This window comes from Anser cygnoides, chromosome 15 (assembly GCF_040182565.1).
Source record: "Anser cygnoides isolate HZ-2024a breed goose chromosome 15, Taihu_goose_T2T_genome, whole genome shotgun sequence".
In the NCBI taxonomy this organism is placed as follows: Eukaryota; Metazoa; Chordata; class Aves; order Anseriformes; family Anatidae; genus Anser; species Anser cygnoides.
The window spans coordinates 14,695,315-14,715,184 of NC_089887.1; the positions used below are offsets into that span (position 1 = coordinate 14,695,315).

A 19,870-nucleotide genomic window follows, 5' to 3' on the forward strand; every position below is an offset into this window, starting at 1 on the left:
TCTAGGTTGGAAGAGACCTCAAGATCATCGAGTCCAACCTCCGACCTAACACTAAGTACTCCACTAAACCATATCGCTAAGCTTTACATCTAAACGTCTTTTAAAGACCTCCAGGGATGGTGACTCCACCACCTCCCTGGGCAGCCCGTTCCAATGCTTAATAACCCTTTCGGTAAAGAAGTACTTCCTAACATCCAACCTAAAACTCCCCTGTCGCAACTTTCGCCCATTCCCCCTCGTCCTGTCACCAGGCACGTAGGAGAACAGACCAACCCCCACCTCTTTACAGCCTCCTTTAAGGTACCTGTAGAGAGCGATAAGGTCTCCCCTGAGCCTCCTCTTCTCCAGGCTGAACAAGCCCAGCTCCCTCAGCCGCTCCTCATAAGACTTGTTCTCCAGACCCCTCACCAGCTTGGTCGCCCTTCTCTGGACTCGCTCGAGCACGTCCATGTCCTTCTTGTAGTGAGGGGCCCAAAACTGAACACAGTACTTGAGGTGCGGCCTCACCAGAGCCGAGTACAGGGTCACAATCACTTCCCTAGACCTGCTGGCCACACTGCTTCTTATACAGGCCAGGATGCTGTTGGCCTTCTTGGCCACCTGAGCACACTGCTGGCTCATATTCAGCTGACTATCAACCGATACTCCCAGGTCCTTCTCTGCCAGGCAGCTTTCCAGCCACTCATCTCCCAGCCTGTAGCTCTGCTTGGGGTTGTTGCACCCCAGGTGCAGGACCCGGCACTTGGCCTTGTTGAACCTCATACAGTTGACCTCAGCCCATCGCTCCAGCCTATCCAGATCCTCCTGCAGAGCCTTCCTGCCCTCGAGCAGATCGACACACGCACTTAGCTTGGTGTCATCTGCAAACTTACTGAGGGTGCACTGGACGCCCTCATCCAGATCATCGATAAAGATATTAAAGAGGACCGGCCCCAGTACCGAGCCCTGGGGGACTCCACTAGTGACCGGCCTCCAACCAGATTTGACTCCATTCACCACAACTCTCTGGGCCCGGCCATCCAGCCAGTTTCTAACCCAGCGAAGCGTACGCCAGTCCAAGCCCCGAGCAGCCAGTTTCTTGAGGAGAATGTTGTGGGGAACTGTGTCAAAAGCCTTACTGAGGTCAAGGTAAACCACATCCACAGCCTTTCCCTCATCCACCAAGCGCGTCACTTTGTCATAGAAGGAGATCAGGTTCGTCAAGCAGGACCTGCCTTTCATAAACCCATGCTGACTGGGCCTGATCGCCTGCTTGCCCTGCATATGATGCTTGCGGAGAAAGGTGGTGTGTGTGTGTGATACTGGGCAACCATTGTTGCACTTTTATACCCAACAATACTGCCCCGGATGGCACAGTAACTAGAGCATTGCAAGGGCTTACCACCCTTGCCAGTGAATTGGCAGAAAACTTAGGAACAGACACTTCCACCACCAGACGGTTGGAATCTTGGTTTGGTAAATGGAAAGGGATGGTAGTGTCCATATTTACATCCTTGATCGTAGTAGCAGGAGTTTTGACAGCCATTGGTTGTTGCACTATCCCCTGTGTAAGAGGACTAGTACAGTGGTTAATTGAAACTGCATTATTGAAACAAACGGCCATGGAGCCACCACCTTACTCAGATAAGAGGATGATATTAGAGGAGATGGAAAGCAAAGAAAGTGAAGAAGAGGAAGATATCTACCAAATTAGACCTTAGCGAAAAGTTTTGCAAAAATCAACAATTTATAAAGAAGAAAAGGGGGGAATTGTGGGAATAAAAATGTTGTTTTTGCAGTTACGTTGTTTAAAGGTAAGGAATGTGGTATTGAGATATGCTTGCAGTGATAAGAAAACTTAGCAGGCGACCTTGTAAAATGCAGACAACCAGACTCCTTAGAACAATTAGGTAAAAATCACGGTGCCAAGTCAAGTCAGATAAGTGAAGAAAGATTACCACTTCAAAGAGTAAAAAAGTCAAAAGAAATTTGAAATTTAACAGGCCAGCAACTGAAGGCCATGTATTGTCTGTGAAGCATCGGATAGGTTGTGAACCTGGATTACCCAGTCAATGGGGAAACAGGGGAGGGTCCCAGTCATCGAGAAATAAAGTATATAAACAGTACTGTGTGACTAGTAGGCGCGCTCCTGCTTGTGGGATGCCTGCCATTGCAATCACGAATAAATTACTACTTCACTGAGGTCCTTGCCTGAGCCTAAGTTATTGGCTACAGAGTGTTTCTCACACCCCTCTCATTAGAGAGATACAGCCACAGTGGAAGGTACTACAGTGGTACCTAAAACAACTTTATCTCCATTATCAAATGCTACAGCCATGGGGAGAGGACTGCCTTCACCAACTGTGCTCCTGTTCTTTCAGTTTGGGTTCTGGGAAGACATAACCATTCTTGAATAATGATAGCTCCTGTGCTTCTGCCTGGAGCCTGACAGGTGAACTGCAATGAGTCTGAATCTCCAGTTCACAGCACGCTCCAGCTCCTGACAGGCCTACTGTCTATCAGAGAAGATTTACCTGATGTCCCCCTATCTATGGAGATCATTCTCTTCACCGATTTCAAGTGATTCCAAGAAGTGATTCTCAATTGCTGCTTTTTCTTTTCCTATAGGAGTGAGAGTTATCCTAGTATTTGTGTTTATTTCCCTTTCATTTATTTCCTTTTCTTTGTCAATTTAGTCTCAGCAATTTTTTCAGCACAGCTTACAAGTATCATCACAAATTTGCAGAATAATGAAGCAATAATTAAAGCAGAATAAGCCAATCTACCACCTTCAAACACAAAACTCCACAAACCAAAATAAAGGTTTGCCCCCACCCTTAAACCTGAGATTTTGCCCAGAACTTGCTTGCAGCTGAAATTGGGTATATGGCTAACTTATATCCTTTTAAATATCTTACTCATATCTGTACTACTTAGGTGATAATAGGAAAAAAAAAATATCAGTTATAGGCATACATTTATTTCTATGGCATTCTCTTAAAAATTTATCAATTTAGCTTACATTTTAAAGGTCTACTAGTTTTAGCTGAGATAGAGTTAATTCTCTTCATAGTAGCTTATATGGTGCTGTATTGGATTTGTGATGAAAAAAGTGTTAAAAACACATTGATGTTTAGCTGCTGCTAAGCAGTGCTTACATAGAGTCAAGGATTTTTCTGTTTCCCACTGCCCTACCAGTGAGTAGGCTGGGGGTGCGCAAGAATTTTGGAGGGGACAAGGCCAGGACAGCTGACCCCAACTTACCAAACAGATATCTCATACCACATGGTGTCATGCTCAGCAAGAATTGTCTGAGTAAAAAGAAGGAGGGGGGAACATTCAGTGCTAAGATATTTGCCTTCCCCAGCAACTGTTACACGCAATGAATCCCTGCTTTCCTGAAAATGGCTGAATACCTGCCTGCCAATGGGAAGTAGTGAATGATCTACTTGTTTTTCTTTGCTTCTGTGTGCAGCTTTTGCTTTACCTAGTAAACTGTCTTTATCTCAACCCACAAGTTTTTCTCACTTTTACCCTTCTGATTTTCTTCCCCATTCCATTTGCAGGAAAAGAACAAGCAGCATGGTGGTGCTTAACTGCCTACTAGGGTTAAACAACAAAAGGAAATTAAACCAATATCTTAGTAAAGATGAAGGCACGAAACTTTTCCAAGAAAGAAAGCAGAATAGCCAGAGAGTGAAGGTTAAAATTCCTTCACTCCCATGTTGGAATTTAAGGCAGATCATAGACCAGACAAAATGCTTCTATACAAGTTTATTTCTTCAGTCTCTGTCCACCTCCCCCTCACAACATGTTACTTCATTTCACCGAGAAGGCTGAAATCAATATCATGAGTAGAGAAACACACAAATTGGAGAAGCGTGTGTCAAGTGGCAGCATAAAAAGAGCAAGTGAGAATTCTGTTGATAAAATCTCCAAAAAAAATCTTATGCACCATCAACATGTATTCATTTCCATAAAAAACAAATTGGTAGTTGATGCTGATGAAGGCTGCTGTACACTTTACTGCTAATAAATGACACCAGGGGCCTTGTTACAAAGTATTTCTAAACATAAGAAATTCTGTAATGGGGCCCCCAAGGGCTGAGTCCATAAACTGTGGACCCTTTTTGTGCAGCATATGCACAGCCACTTGTTTCCAAGGCAACTAACAGAGTACATGAGCAGTATGAAACAGCTGCTGTATAGAAGTTAAATGAAGCCTTCTCAATTATTTTCATTCTGTGCTAGGTCTTGCATATTAGGAAACACTGTCTTTCCTGGATTTTGGACCACAGAATTAACCTGTATTTAGATAACCCCTATTACGTAAATGTCATCCAAAGAAATAATACGGCATGTCACAAATGAGAAAAATGAGAATAGCAAGGCACAATCCTAATTTCTTTTTTTTTTTTAACAACTGAAAAAAAAAAGTCACCTCTTTCATCAGAAGGCAGCTGCAAGACATGAATCAGAAAAACCAGCAGCTATATCCCATTCGAGGACCGTAATGTAGCAGAGTAGTATCAAAGATAATTGGTTTGTTCACTTTCCAGTTTGATTCTGGTCACACTGCTGCTGACAATTTAACACCAGCCACATTTTCTAGAATGTGGTGTCAGTTCTGCTCATTTGTTCTGCATCAGCCATCAGCCAACAACTTTTCCATCACCACAAAGATACCTGAAAAATATGGGGCAAAAATAACTGTAGACCCCAAATACCTTCTTAAACCATTACTTCTTTCCACATCAGTTGAAGAATCACTTCACTCAATTCGAAATTTACATGCTTTTTGTAAGTGTTGAATTTTTTTCAACATTAATCTCAGAAGGCCAGGAAGGGTTAGAACAAGAGAATTCTATAAAAGTCACTGCTATAAGCTAAAAGTAAACAAATCCTACATAGTACTTGATCATTCATCCTTAGACGGTCTCAGAAAGGTCCCTAGGATCGACCTGAAGAATAACCTTCCTTGGTTGTCCCAGTTCTAGTCTCACTGGAGGGAAAAAAAAAAAAAAAAACAAAAAAAACAAGGGTAGGAAGGCCCTGCAGAGGGACCTGGACAGGATGGATCGATGGGCAGAGGCCAATGGGATGAGGTTCGACACGGAGGTTCCCATGCATGAGGTTCCCCATGCAATGCTACAGACTTGGGGCAGAGAGACTGGAAAGCTGTGCAGAGGAAAAGGATCTGGGGGTGCTGATTGATGCTCGCCTGAACACGAGCCAGCAGCGTGCCCAGGTGGCCAAGAAGGCCAACGGCATCCTGGCTTGTATCAAGCATAGTGTAGCCAGCAGGACCAGGGAGGTGATCATCTCCTTATACTCTGCTCTGGTGAGGCTGCATCTCAAGTAATGTGTTCAGTTTTAGGCCCCTCAGAACAAGAAGGACACCAAGGCCCTGAAACATGTCCAGAGAAGGGCTAGGAAGCTGGTGAAGGGCCTGGAGCACAAGTCCTGTGAGGAGCAGCTGAGGGAACTGGGCTTGTTTAGTCTGGAGAAGAGGAGGCTCATGGGAGACCTCATTGCTCTCTGCAGGTACCTGAAAGGAAGGTGTGGGGAGCTGGGGGTCGGCCTCTACTCACAGGTAACTAGTGATAGGACTGGAGGGAACGGCCTCAAGTTAAGCCTGGGGAGATTTAGGTAGGAAATGAGGAGACATTTCTTCTCAGAAAGAGCAGTCAGGCATTGGAACAGGTTGCCCATGGAAGTGTTGGAGTGTTTAAGGGGGTGTTTAAGGAAAGGATGGACATGGTGCTTAGGGACATGGTTTAGTGGGTGATATCAGTGCTAGGGTGATGGTTGGACCAGATGATCTTGGAGTTTTTTTCCAACCTTAACAATTCTATGTGAACCTCTCATCAGCTCACAGTTGCACATTAGTTAGCAATACACATTTGTACTTTAAGTACTGAAGCCAAACAAAGGATTTGGACTGCAAATCCTATCATACTGGTTCTGTGTATCTTGCTCAATCCATTTAGAGCTAAAATGAGTCAGACCCTCTACATCTATGTGCCAGTTTGAATTTGAGAAATCTACCTTGTTTTAGGTGCAAATATGTACATCTACAAATATATGATTCATTAACTATTTAGCACTAATTGCAATTTAAATACTAAGCTTTCAGGATGGTAAATAAAGAGAAAGATAGTTTTCAAGTTTCCTACTAACACTATAGTTGTTAATTAATAAAGCACTGTCTTATCCCAGAGGAAGGAGAATGAAAAGCAGGGCAACACACAGACTATTGCATGCCACTGTCCCAACACAAGAGCATCTCTCTCTCCTTCCTCGGAGCACAGCAGAGTGGACAGGGCTGACTAGCTGAACACAGATAATAGCAGAATGAATACCCAGGGCCAGCACCATTATAGGATGGATACAAAAAAACTCACCACACTTCCTCCCAGAGCAGCCTCACAGCATCACACTCATAAGCTCAGAAAACGCATTACCTCCATTTCATTAAAAACAAATCCTAGAAGAGGTTATTTTCCCTTCAAGACACCATGCAAGAAATAAGGTTATAGTTACTAAAATAGCTACAGTGTATATTAAATTCACTGAAGTTTTGATTAAAACTATGAAGCTGTGCTTCACAGTAGATGAAACAAACTCACTCATGTACAAAGGCTCCCCCCTTTGCCTTTTCCTTGCTTCAGACCTTGATATTTTTTTCAGAGTAGTTTCAGATCTCTTTCAAGCCACATGCGCCATGCATTATGTTTATAGCCATAAACCTGTCATTTGGTGAAACTCTTTTGGATAGGCATTTCATTTTTAAAGTCTCTTGAGAAGCAGCTGACTTTTCCATGGGTTAGCATTTAAAAATCACAGAAAACCTTACAGATTCTCATATTCTCAGCAGAAAGAACTAGTCTCATCACCTGTTTCTGTGATATGCCTGATGACATGCAATGCCACCCACTTTACACTAAAGGTGTACACCAAACTCACAGTATCGATTTGGAAGTTTTAATAAAACTAGTGGCTTTGTGTAAGCAATGTCACAGCCTGCCGACAACTGCATCCAAAGGAACAGAGATAGATACATTCCTTTCTAAAAGTGTACCTGCAAGTCAGAACTTGAATAGTCAAAGATAAAACCTACAGCTAAGCCCCCAAAAGATATTGATACAGGGAGGAAACAAAGGCACAACTGAAGTACCAAGGTACTTCAGTACAACTAGCCTAAGAATCAATGTGCTTTCTTTACCACCACCCCATGGAGACACCGCTGTTGAACACATAAGTGTCACAGCATAGCAGCTGACATTAAAAAAGCCTCTTTTCCAGCATAGCAGCACATTTGGAAGCAAGATATGCTTTGCATTTCCAAGTTTCCCAAAGCCCACAGGGCCACCAAGGAAGCAACATAGCTCCAGAAAGAAAGCAGTGTTTGGCTCTCTTCCCTAAGACTCTTCCTAGTTGCATTATCATTGACAGGGCAACCAATGCTGTTACATGGCAAATTTGCACAGATGTCCTGCCATGGATGTGCCAGGGGGGATTGTCATATAACAAGGAGAGCAGAGAAACTTTGGAATAAGTGGTTTCTTTTTCTCAAAATATCTCGTATTGCAGAGTTTCTCATAGTCCTCTCTGTACTGAAATAAGGGTAGAAAACCTCAAATGTCTTTGTGGGAATTGCCAGTTAAATAAGAGCTGACACCTCTTATCTGTAGTATGAAAAAAATCCTAGTCTTTGTTTGTTTGTTTTTGTTTAACACCTATACCATAACAGAAATATAAAATACCATTACCTAGCCTTATAGTTGTGAGGAAAGTGAACTTCAATGGATTCAGCACTCACCATTAGAAAGGCTAATTTTTATCCATCCCTTGATGAAGATTTCTCCAATTCCATCCAGTGATGTTGAGAATTTGCTACTTTGTTTTAAAAGTTTCTTTCAAAGCCAAGTGAGTTTGCTCCTGAAGAATTATGTAAAACTCAAATCTACTGTATATGCTGACAATACCAGCTGTAAAGGTCTTTGAAAACACTGTTCGCACAGCATGAAAATTCTGAACAAATGGAAAACTTTATGGCAATACAAAAAGCATAACCACTGCTTTCACAATTCCTGTTGACACAAATATTTAAAAACAAAAAGGGACGCATGGGTTATTTTTTTTAAACTTTAATTCTACTTCTGAAAATAGCTCCTAACTTAGTTATTTTAAAACAGAAATGGCATCATTTTAGCACTGAACTTGTAGGCAATTCATCAGGTTGTGAATTCTAACCTGACACTTACAATATACCAAATGCTTTTTCAATGCTGCTGTTGCACCATCTGCTTTGATATTGCTTCAGAATTATACTTAAAAATATGTAGCTAGAAGCAAAATGAGGTTTATAGAATTTGACTACAATCTATATCTTTCTGGGAGGGAGGATTAATCTTCAGTGCTGGAAAGCTTTTATGCTTTATAATTTTTGACAACATTTGAAAAACAGAACACAACTGGCACTGCCACAAGGATGTAAAAGTTTGCTCTTTCCAAATCCTAAAATAGTGGTGTTCTTGCTAAGTTCTTCTAAGGAATAATTTGTGTGATGTCATTTTTCTCCTTAAAATCTAACCAACAGAAGTAGCTGGGATTCATTTTAATGTTTCTTTTATATGAGTATTAAACCAAAATGTTATGTAACTTTAAAATAACATTCTACCTTAAAATACATTTGTGAAAAGTAAAGTCTGTGTTATCATTTTCTTAAAGACCGTAAAGAGCAAAACAACTCAAAAGATCAATTCTTTTGTGGACATACATAGCATAAGTGAATGGAGCTTCATGCAGCTTCGTGTCTTAGTATAAATATTGTAGATTTTACAGTTTCAGTTAGAAAGTTATATGGAATAATCAGATTGCAGGGTAAGGAAGCAGATGATTTTATGAGACATCCTGTGATTGTTCTCACTTATTCCTGCTATTGGTGAAAAAGGGCCAATAAGGTAAAAAAATCTTACTGTTTCATGGTCCTCTGTCTAAATATGACCTAAATGTTGCAACTCATATGATGAAAATGAAGCTGTTTCTGAATGCTAGTTGGCTCAAGAGTGGCAATAAGAATTGTTGCAAGTTTTTATTTGGAAATCATATTTTACTAGAACTGCTGAGTGGGAAGGTCTCTGCTCTTCCTCTCAGGCATCTAGTGCTGGACTGTCAGAAACAGAATCCAACACTGGATGGATCAGAAGTTTAAGCAGCACTGGAAACCTTGCTCTGGTTTGTCATTATTCCAAGCAGGAAAACAAACAAACAAACAAAAACCCAAAACCACTCTCAATTTTATCTTTTGTGAACTCTTAGCTATAGGAACATAAAGTAAAGATGAAGTAGGTAAGGTGTATTATTTATATTTGTGCCTTTGAAAAACATTCGAAATACCCAAAAAAGGCAGAAAAACTGTAGAGATACCAGCTATGATTGCACAATACCCTTTCATTGTAGGTTTCAGACATTTTTTCCTAGTAAACTTCAAAGTTGCAAGATGAAGATTTTTGTTACTTCTCAAGAGGATTTATTCCACATCTAGAAATTTCTTAATAATCCAAAGGCAGAACTGTGCCTTGAAGCATTTCAACACTTTTCCAGAGGGTGCTCTACTGCTTTAAAGTTTTCAACAGGAATGGTCACAATTCTCAGAAATCACAAGTACTTCTTCCAGTGCGAGCCCATTTCTGCTTGCAGCTAATGGATTTTAGAGCAAGTGCAGTGAATTGGCTTGAGCTTGTTCAGAGGAGCATGCAGCCCAGTGGACCATCAGATATGAGTCAACAAGTGAACGTACCATTGATTAGAAAACAGTGATTATGTACAAGGATCACTTCTTTACATTCTGCCCTTCACTCATTCATCCAAGTATTTTTCTAACTTGTTTTTATACTTCACAAATTCTTTCTGAGTGCAAAGAGAGCAATAAGGAAAATGAATCATTACATCAAGTTTTGCCTCATTTATCTGCTTGTGCTAGAATGGACAGGACACAACCAGTTCCACAGGGCTTACACAGTCATATCTCCACTGTCACACAAATTGATACCGTTGAAGTTTAGCTTAAGATCTAAATTGTATTCTTCAGACTGGTTACCCCACTACTTTCTTCTGTCTCAAATACAACTGTTTCTTTGCAGTTCTCCTCTAACTCTGCCACTTTCTCAAGTGATCCCAGCCTATCTCCCATCCCCCATTTTGTCTTACTCCTACAGCCTTCTCTTATCTTCCTCAGTAATATTTTCAAACATCCATCTTTGTTTACCATTTTGTACTCTACACTTGGGTGTAGCTCCTTCTAACAAAGCTCATCATTTGTTCTCCTACAATTACTGCCTTTAAGTTCCCATTTGCTGAGGAGAAAAATATGAATAAAATAAGACTGCTGATGTGTTAAGGCTTCTGCTCATCATGCTTTTGCACTTCCTTCCTTTCTTGCATGCATCTATTGTTTCTTTTTCAGAACTCTTTGTAGGACAGCTTTTACCAAGGTCCATTACAAGGACTCTCAGATCAGGACAGTAGTAGTGATAACAGTTTCCAAAGCAGAATGTGGGTTATGCTCATACATTACAAAGCACATTTCCTGTCCATTTCGTTATTGAAATGTGTGATGCTGCTTCAACAGGAAGCATTCAAATTGCTTTTCAAAAACTACACTACAGTGACTGAGGACTGCTCAGATTAAAAGCATTATATAAACTTCACACTGCCCCAGCTGTGTAGGTAAGCATTTTTCCCATTTCATAAATAAGAAATTGATTTACAAAAAGATGGGGTTTACAAAGATCACATGCTAAGTCAGTCACAAAGTACAGCTAGGTCTGGAAATAATTTCTCCCCATGCTCACTAAGTGACATAACACAACCTCACAGAAACCTGTACGTAGCAAAGCTGCCACTCTGCCCAGCCTTCCCTGCTCTTACTGCTGAGAATTTCTGGAGAACTGACAGTCTCAGTTGCACGAGCTGACTCTGTTCACTCCAGAAAGACCCCTGAGCATCTCCAAATTATACTTTTAGCTTTTTTTTTTTTTGTCTTTTTCGTTTGTTTTTAACATAAAGACATTTGTTGTGAAAACTGCAATATGCTTACAACTGTTGTATAATCAGTCTTGCTCCTCAAGAATATCCAGAGTAGCATATTTATGGTTTTGGCAACACATGTAAATCTATGCTAATTATTGCATCGATGAAAAAATTATCTGAATTGTCTTCAGCAAAGCAGAAGTAAACTGCCTAATATCCCCTCCATATACACACAACTAATCCAAATCATTCTGTCATTAACTGAGGCTCTTTAAGTTAAATTTCATATTTAAAAGTATAAACTAAACAACATTTTCTTCTTCTATTGCAGACAAAACAAATGCCCCCCAATTTCTTTTAAACAACATTCCTGCACATGAGATTGGTAACATAATTAAGAAATGTATTCAAGCTATTACTAATTTAATACAGATCATCAATGCTTCCATCAGAAAGCTGTTTATGGCCAACACTGTCACTACTGAATTTATGTAATGTAAATATAAATATATTTTATTCATAGAATATTCTTGCAACTTCAATTATGGAGTAAGTATTTATTTGGAATTCATTATTTTTTGTTTGATAACCATCATTAATTCATGTTCAACTGATTAAGCCTGCTGTAAAGCTTTAGTGAACATTATACAAGATAAAACACAGATTTGTAGAGGTCTGTATTTTCCATACAACTTCAAATCTGGAATCTGTGGGCAATGGTGTTATGCTGTTTCATAACACCATTGAATTTTATGTTATAATTTAATGACCACTGAATTTTATCTTACAATGCCATGGATAATAATGTAAACTTATCACAATCCTTTCTATTAAAAACAGTTTAAATCTCTAGACAAGAAGAGAAATGTATTGATTTAGAGTTTAAGCTCCTCACTACTTTTAAACTGCACAAAGTTATCACTCTTCTCACTACACTTCTTCATTTCTGCATATCAGATTAAGACGTTAGCTGTTTTTTTTTTCCCCACTTCATGGGAGTGCAAATGCTTGCTTAGCAAACAACCAAGCTCTCAGCACAAATGCTTCAGTTAAAAAGGGTAGTGTGTTTAAGTATATGCTGTAAATTTAATCTTCCTCCACATTTTCTCTTAAGCTAAGGCAGAATGCAAAAATTTGTGTTGGAATATAAAGTAAGGTTCGTAAGTTCTTGAATTGACTTTTTATATTTATTTTTAAATTTATAATTTTTGCTCCTGTTTCCTAGAGCTTATTAAGATATCAGAGGCAAAAAGAACCAATTAAAACAGTAAGTATATGATGGAGAAATAAAGACAGCACTGGTACCATTTTCTATAGATCCTATTCCACTGAGAAATCTACTTTGGTTATCCAAGGGAACAAAAGTTCAGGATGATACATAAAACTATTTTACTGAAGTCAACAAAAGCTGAAGACAGAAAGACTGAATTAGTCCAAAACAAAAATGCCTACTCATAAAACCAAACAGCTGTGTTGAGATAATTTCTGGTAAACAAGGGGAGCATGAAGCCAGAAATTAATGAACCAAAACAGCAGTGCTAGAAATTAAGCCCAATTAGTGAATACAATAATAAAAAGAATTGCTATTTCCCTCTCACTTTATTCTTTCAGTATGCTGGTTTGGAGATCTTAATTTCACACTGACGCTAACAGCGTGGACTGAAAGGAGAAAGTGCAGTGTCACAGCTGCTGAGCTGCACATGTAGGACCCGTGAATTCACAATTATTACTATTTGGCCACAGTTACGAAAAGCTGAAGACCAGAGACTCTAATGATATAGACAGTACGTGCTTCAGCATGTGTACTGAACAGTACACCCAGCTGAGCTCATGTGGCCAGCCTACTCACTCCTATCTCCCTTCACCTTACTTCTTTCTTTTGTAGTGTTCTGGTTTTGCCACTCATCTGCAGCCTGACTGCCGTCCAGTGCTGAATCTTCAGCTTTTGTGAGTCTTCCAGCCAAAAAAGCAGCTACAGGTGACATGTTAAGCTAACATTGTCTATGTTTGCCAGGTTTAAATCCATTAACGATCACTACTGGATTACAAGAAAGCACTACAATCTGAAACATTTTCATTGCTACTGTTTTCTGTTTCTATTGATTCTATAAAGTTACAGTGGCATGTAATTGGCATTAATACTTTTTCACATGCACCAAAATTACCAGAGCAGTTCCATCTTTTCACCAGGAAGCATCAGATGTCTGCTTTACTATCAACTTGAAAGAAAGCCTCTCCACATTTTAACCTTCCCAATTGGTTTACAACTGTAGCCGATCTGACTCTGAAAATGAAATTCCATGAAAGTCTATAGATCCATACTAATGCCTTCATCTGCGTACATGAATTCAATGACTGTTCTTTCTGAAATAAGATTAACTGTCTCCAAAAGCTATGCTTGATCCAAAGGTAACTGTCACCAAAACATTCTCACTTTGTGTTTCAGGCTCAAGTAATAGTTGTGTCGAAGAAAGTGTTATTGTCTCTTCCGCCCCCCAAATTGTCACTTCCTTTGTACTAGAAGAATCTTTTCTACAGCGTCTGTCCTAGATGCATTTAAGGCTACACTTTAAAGAGACAGACAGTTTGGATTGTAGTAATGACCCTCCCTCAAAACTGTGCATTTTTCTCTTGAGTCAGAGATAATGAAGTAGTTTTTTTTTGTTGTTGTTTTTGTTTTTTAATCTCCTGTTAGACACAGAAGAGAAACAGAATAGTATAGACCTGTATTTATGTTTGGGGCCCATGTTTTGTACAAAATTAATTTATTAAGAAAGGTTACATGTGTGTTCAAACTAAGTGACTCTATACTATCAATATTATGATAATATTTAGGACTCAACATTAAACAACCATAACTTTACAGAATCACAAAATGGTTGGGGTTGGACCTGTGAAGGTCATCAACCCTCCTGCACCACCAGGGCCACCCAGAGCAGGGGGCCCAGGCCCATGTCCAAGTGGCTTTGGGAATTCCTCAAGGAGGAGACTCCACAGCCTCAGTGGACAACCTGTGCCAGGGCTTGGTCACAATAAACCACTGATTTTTATGTTCACACAATTTGTGTAAAACTCATTGGTGAACTTAGCTTTTGAAACGTCTAACACTAAGGCAACTAAGTCTCACACTTTCTCTAAGACTTTTATTTGAAGTTTTCAAAACCATAACATGGTCTCTTTCCAATAAACCTGTGAAATTAAATGTAGGACAAAGGACACAAAAGGAAGTATTTGGAACCATAATGAATACATTTGCATTTTTAAACATATAATGTAACTCTACAAGCAGAGAGAAGGCTTAAATGTGGTAAAGAAAAAAAACATTACAGCATTGGTGATTGCTTTTGATACTAAAAATGTATTACCCAGAATAATTCATATTAAATTTCATTCAAATATTCATACTAAAAGATATTATTCATAAAATAAATATTGGTTATCAGTCAGCACTACCCCAAATCAATTTTGGAAATTTTAAGAGAGCCTTAGAGAGTAATCCTTCATGAAGAATAACATAGTATCCAATGAAAATTGCTGCAGAAAGACTGAAAGAATAGTTTCCTTGTCCTTTATTGATAGCACCAAATTCTAAAATGAAACTCAACAGGTAGAAGATCCAAAATGGATTTCAAAAGGTTTCCTCTTATACAGTGATTGAATACCAAATTACATTTTTTCTAAACACATTACAAGTCCCTCCCATTTTAAAGAAAACCCACCAGAAATGCACTGTGATAAAAACCTTTGTAATAGAGTAAGCACTTCTTTTTTAGGAAGCCATCATTGCTCACCAGTACTAAATCATTTTTTGTCATAGTGCTAGGAGCAGCACATGGATGGACTCACACACACACACTCACTCTTCTAAAATACTCCGGAGGAGAGCATCTACAGCCTTTACCCATTAAGACTTTACCTAAACAGAGATAGTAATACAACCATCCCAGGCAACACGATTGGTTAGAAAACTGGTAGTAGTACACAGCTTATGCAGCTCTTTTCTACTGGTTTTAATCAGGCATGTAACAAAAAGGCTACTGTCGTTTCCATTAATCTAAGTTAGTTTGCTCATCACTTCTTGCTCTATCCTTTTTAGCAGAGGAGATAATTTCTCTTTGTTGAGAACCAAAGTGAGCATATGGACATAATATTCAGCCACAATAATACTGCTTTACATCTTTCTGACAATATAACAGCACTGGATATTAGTATAATTTACTCCCACTTCAAGTCTCCTTTTCATTGACAGAACAGCATGAAGAGATCTTCATGTAAGTGAAAATAAGTCCCACATGAATTCTAGGACAAAATTATGACGTAGTGAATGTGAAACAGTGAGAAAAAAAACTTGTGATGTAGATGGAAAACATACAATTAAATTATCATTTCAACTTGAGGGCTTTCTGAGTATTGCAAAATAAACAGGGAATATCTATTTAGTTCACACTTAGACAACAAATCATAATTTCTCTGCTCTCCAGAGATGATTGCAGTGAGGCACATGATTAATACATTATGGTATATTAATCACACATTATGCTGTATCTGTATTCTGTTGCCAGTGTTGCACATGAGCTGCCGGAGAGGATTTCAGTTTCTTGTGGTAGCTACTTAACACCTCTCCTGCAGTACTGACTTCCACGGGGATCATTCTCAGAACAAAACCAACAAAATTAAATCCTGTATCATATGAGAGGTGACATCAAACGGCATTATCAGGTACTGGGCACCTCGAGGACACTTCATGGTGCAAAGGATCAAAGACTGTTAGAGACCTCACAGCCATGTTCACATAGTATGGAGTTACACAGCTTCAGCAATAATGCTGCCAGCTATACTCTTACCAGGCCTAAGTAAATCAGCAAAACCTTCAGGCATGCCACATTCTTAATCCCTCCTTCAGCAGAGCTACTTTGTAAACGGAGACAAATGTCCAGCAGTTGCCTTGTTCTCACCCTACCACCCTCAGTACTCCAGAGGCAGGGAGGAGGAGGAAGGCAGGCACCAAGGAAGCCTGTTCCCTGTCCTGCAGAGCCCCTGCTGGAGGAAGAAATAGGCTCTGGAAATGGTGCGACTTGGGATGCAAGGTCACCTGTGCAGCTTGGAGGTTTGGGGCTGAATCAATTCCATCACTAACAAGATTGTGTGCAGTACACATTTGCACAGAGTATGATTTTACAATGCTCTCCTCCCAGTCATATGAGCATACGTTACAGAAACCACTCTGAGAAGTAGCTTTATACAAATGAACAAATGACGTGTTTTTTTTTTTTTTTTTTCTTATTTTCCCTCACAGTGTTTACTAAGCACAGGATACTAAAACGAAGTTCAGGACAGTCCTGCAAGGCTCACAGATATATCCACCTTATCCTTGAGAGCCTTCCCTTCTACTGCTTCTTAAAAAGATGAGAAAGAGTCCTCCTCTCTGACATGACATCTGGTCTACATCTTCAGGCAAGTTCCTTCTGTCTATTTACTAAAAAGACACAGATAAACCACAGCTCTTCATCTATGTTACCCTCTTTGTTTTCACCTGTCTCTACCCATGCCAGTCTTAAAGTGGGAGAAAAAGAAGGCAAACCAGAGTTCCCATTATAAAGAAGGCTTTAGGCTGACAGACAGGCAATTTTAGGCATCCATAATTAGATTTCACAGCCAGATAGGATTCATAAATTCCTTTTCCAATGTGTTCATCAACTGGTATTAAGTAGTTTAACAATGTAAGATTTAGTAAATTATTTCAAAGCATTGTGAGATTAGACCTTGATCATAGATGGCAGAAAGAGAAATGTATGGGATGTTAAATCAAAACCAAGGCAAATTATAGTACAAACTATAGCAAGATAATTCATTGTTAAGAGCTTATTTTAATCTACTTCTACAATTTTCTTCTAATTCCTCACCTGTCTACCCACCTTCTTAAAAAAAAAAAGTTATGGAAAGATATACTTGTTTCCACCAGCAAACACCTTTCATATATACAAAGGACCAACTGAAGAACTATCATTTGTCTGTTTGCTATCCATTTTAAATAGTATTTTTATTTCAGGCTTCATTTTACAGGAGTGTAACCTTTTTAATGTAGCAGAGTTTCAATCCACTAAAACTTAATTTCAAATGCTGCTTTTCCAGCTTAAGGTATATGCATCATTATGTCAGCACAAAAATTCTTCACATTGCATTTTTAACAGGATACTCAAACTACTCGCAGTGAAACATTCTTAATTATGAGAATGAATTCTTGCTGTCATCACTGCACTTTAAAGATGTGATATCTAATTTTGTTTAATTATTTCCAATTCTGGGAAAAGGTAGCAGAATATGAGCAATTATAGGCTACCAAAGGGTGGTAAGACAGTGGTGGCATAATGCATAATCAAATAAAAACAATTTAAATAACAGGGGATTGTGTGTATAAAACAAATAGTTTATTGTTCAAATGATCAACTGGTTTATTTTTCTGCATGTGTTCTACCAGTGTGTTTTATTAATAGGCACTCAAAAACCTTATATGGTATTTGCAGGATTTGTATCAATTTCTTTCCTGGTGGTTTTTCCCAGCAGTTGGAAGGCCACCTAGTTCAAATTTCTCATGGCTTATTTCTTTCTCCACTAACATTCAATGGCTATTGTTTTATTGAAATGTATTTACAAGAAACAAGCAATTTTTTCAAGGTGCCAAGAGCTTCGAGCTTTGTTTGTTTATAGCTCCTCTGTGCACTACTACATGTCTCTTGGATTCAACTGCCAATGTAAGGGATTAAGGGGCTAAGCAAGTTTGACTGGTGCAGGAATCTTTCAAATATGTTCCTCTAGCTCAACTCTTCACTGGCAGTTTTTATTTAATGATAACTGAAAAAAAACAAACAAACAAACAATGAACCAAACAAACAAAAAAACCCTTGGTGCAGGAGGAATGACAAAACAATCACACATTTCAGGCACAATTCAATATCTGTTCACAACTCTGGAAAAAAAAAAAAATAAAATTTGACAAAATTATAAAGCTTGTTGGCCTGTTTGCTTGCTCTTGCTGTGTTTTTTTGTTGTTGCTGTTTTTTTGTTTTTGTTTTTAAATACCTGCAACTAATCTTCAGCTTGCTAGAGAGTGTTGGAGCAAATGTTTGCTGACCTGTATCCTGCCCACAGGGCAATAAATATTCATTAACCTACTGTAAGTTTAAAAAAAAAAAAAAAGTTAAATATACTAGAGAAATCTATCTTAACTCCTGTTCCCCATACATCAGTGCTGCCTCTGGCATTTCATCACCAGAAATTGAGATTGATCCTTACATGGGTTACAGACTGCTTTACATTTGTTTTTCTAGGGAGGGTTGAATTTTCATTGTTAATGGAAAGAGCTATTTACTAATATCAGCAACTAAATTCATGGTTACCACAAAAATGTCTCTGCCAATGCAACTTACTTCTGGCTGGCCCTGCTATTTTGCTCCTGCTCCTCTCCAACGTAGAAATTAAGTTGTAATAAAAACTGTAACAGTTTTGGGTTTATGCACAAATAGAGATGAGTCCCTCTTGCTCTAACTTGCTTCTTAACTCATGCTCCTCAAAGTGAAATACAATTGTGTTAAACATACACCAGTATGATTCTCAAGCAATTAAACAGATATTGCCTACACATTGCTTTTCAATAGCAAGATGAAGGTAACAGTTTTGATATCTGTTCTCACATGCTTTGGTTTCTGGTTTTATTCATTGAATATTTCAAATAGGAACTGTTTTTCTGTCTTTTCTTATTAATAAGAACACTCCTACATCAAGATGCTTTTTTAAACGTGGAAGATCTCCCCATGCACATAAATTATTCTTCAGGGTAGATCACAGTGTATTCGTGGGGAAAGGGGGAGAAACATGAGAAGAATCACCAAAACGACAATCACTTTCATCACAAAGTTGAAGGCTGATACAAATACTCCTAATAAAATCTGTGGATGATGTATTATCAAAAGCCATATAGAATAACTTTACTTCTTGAGAAAGTTGCATTGAAACAAATATAAAGCAGAATTATAGACTTTTATAGACTTAGGAGCAAGAAGTACAGGTCCTACCTAGCAAATGACAGATAGAAACAAAAAAAAAGCTGCAGTTCTGACAAGGAAGTAGAAAATATTGTGGAAAAGTTAATTCATATATTCTATCATTATGCCAGTTAAAATAAACAAAAATAAACCCCAATTCACTATCTGACAAAGAAAAAAGAATAAAAAGTGGGAACAAGATGTTGCTATAGTCCATATGAGTATATCTCAGAAAGCTGAGAAATTAGATAGAAATTGCACGTATATCACAAATATGAATTCAAATTATAAAACGCATCTTATTATTGGTAGGAAAAGATTCAATATCTTTAACCTATCTAAAAGAAGTGTCTACTGTCATGTGCTTGTACCATCTAAACTGTTTCATGGAGACAAAAAACAAAAAGTGAGAAACAAAAGCGAGGCAACTGTGAGACAAATGTTTTTCACAGTGAAAGTGGCTAGCCACTGAAAATGTATAAAGCCAAATCACAGATTCCTTATTTCTTGACACTCAAGGCCTTTCCAAAATATTAAATACTTTTAAAATAATACCAAATATTCATAGAAATACTATACAAAGTATAAATACTTAAATACAAAATATTAAATAATTATACTTATTAAATTATATTCTCTGTACAGTTATATTAGAATGTCATTTGTAACATCCACAGGATAGTCATGACACAAACTGATGGATACAATAGATCTTTGTTTACTTAAACCTCATCAGAATAAGCATCCAGTATATTTCATCACCTTAGCATGTAGAAATAACCATAACAAGTTATGTATCTGAATCTCTTCCT

General features: G+C 38.5%; 1 long non-coding RNA gene across 2 annotated transcripts in view; it reads right to left on the reverse strand.

Annotated features, from left to right (window-relative positions):
• Positions 1–19,870, reverse strand: part of LOC125183042 (uncharacterized) — a 525,727-nt gene that overhangs the window by 487,528 nt on the left and 18,329 nt on the right. The gene's annotated exons all lie outside the window — the stretch shown is intronic.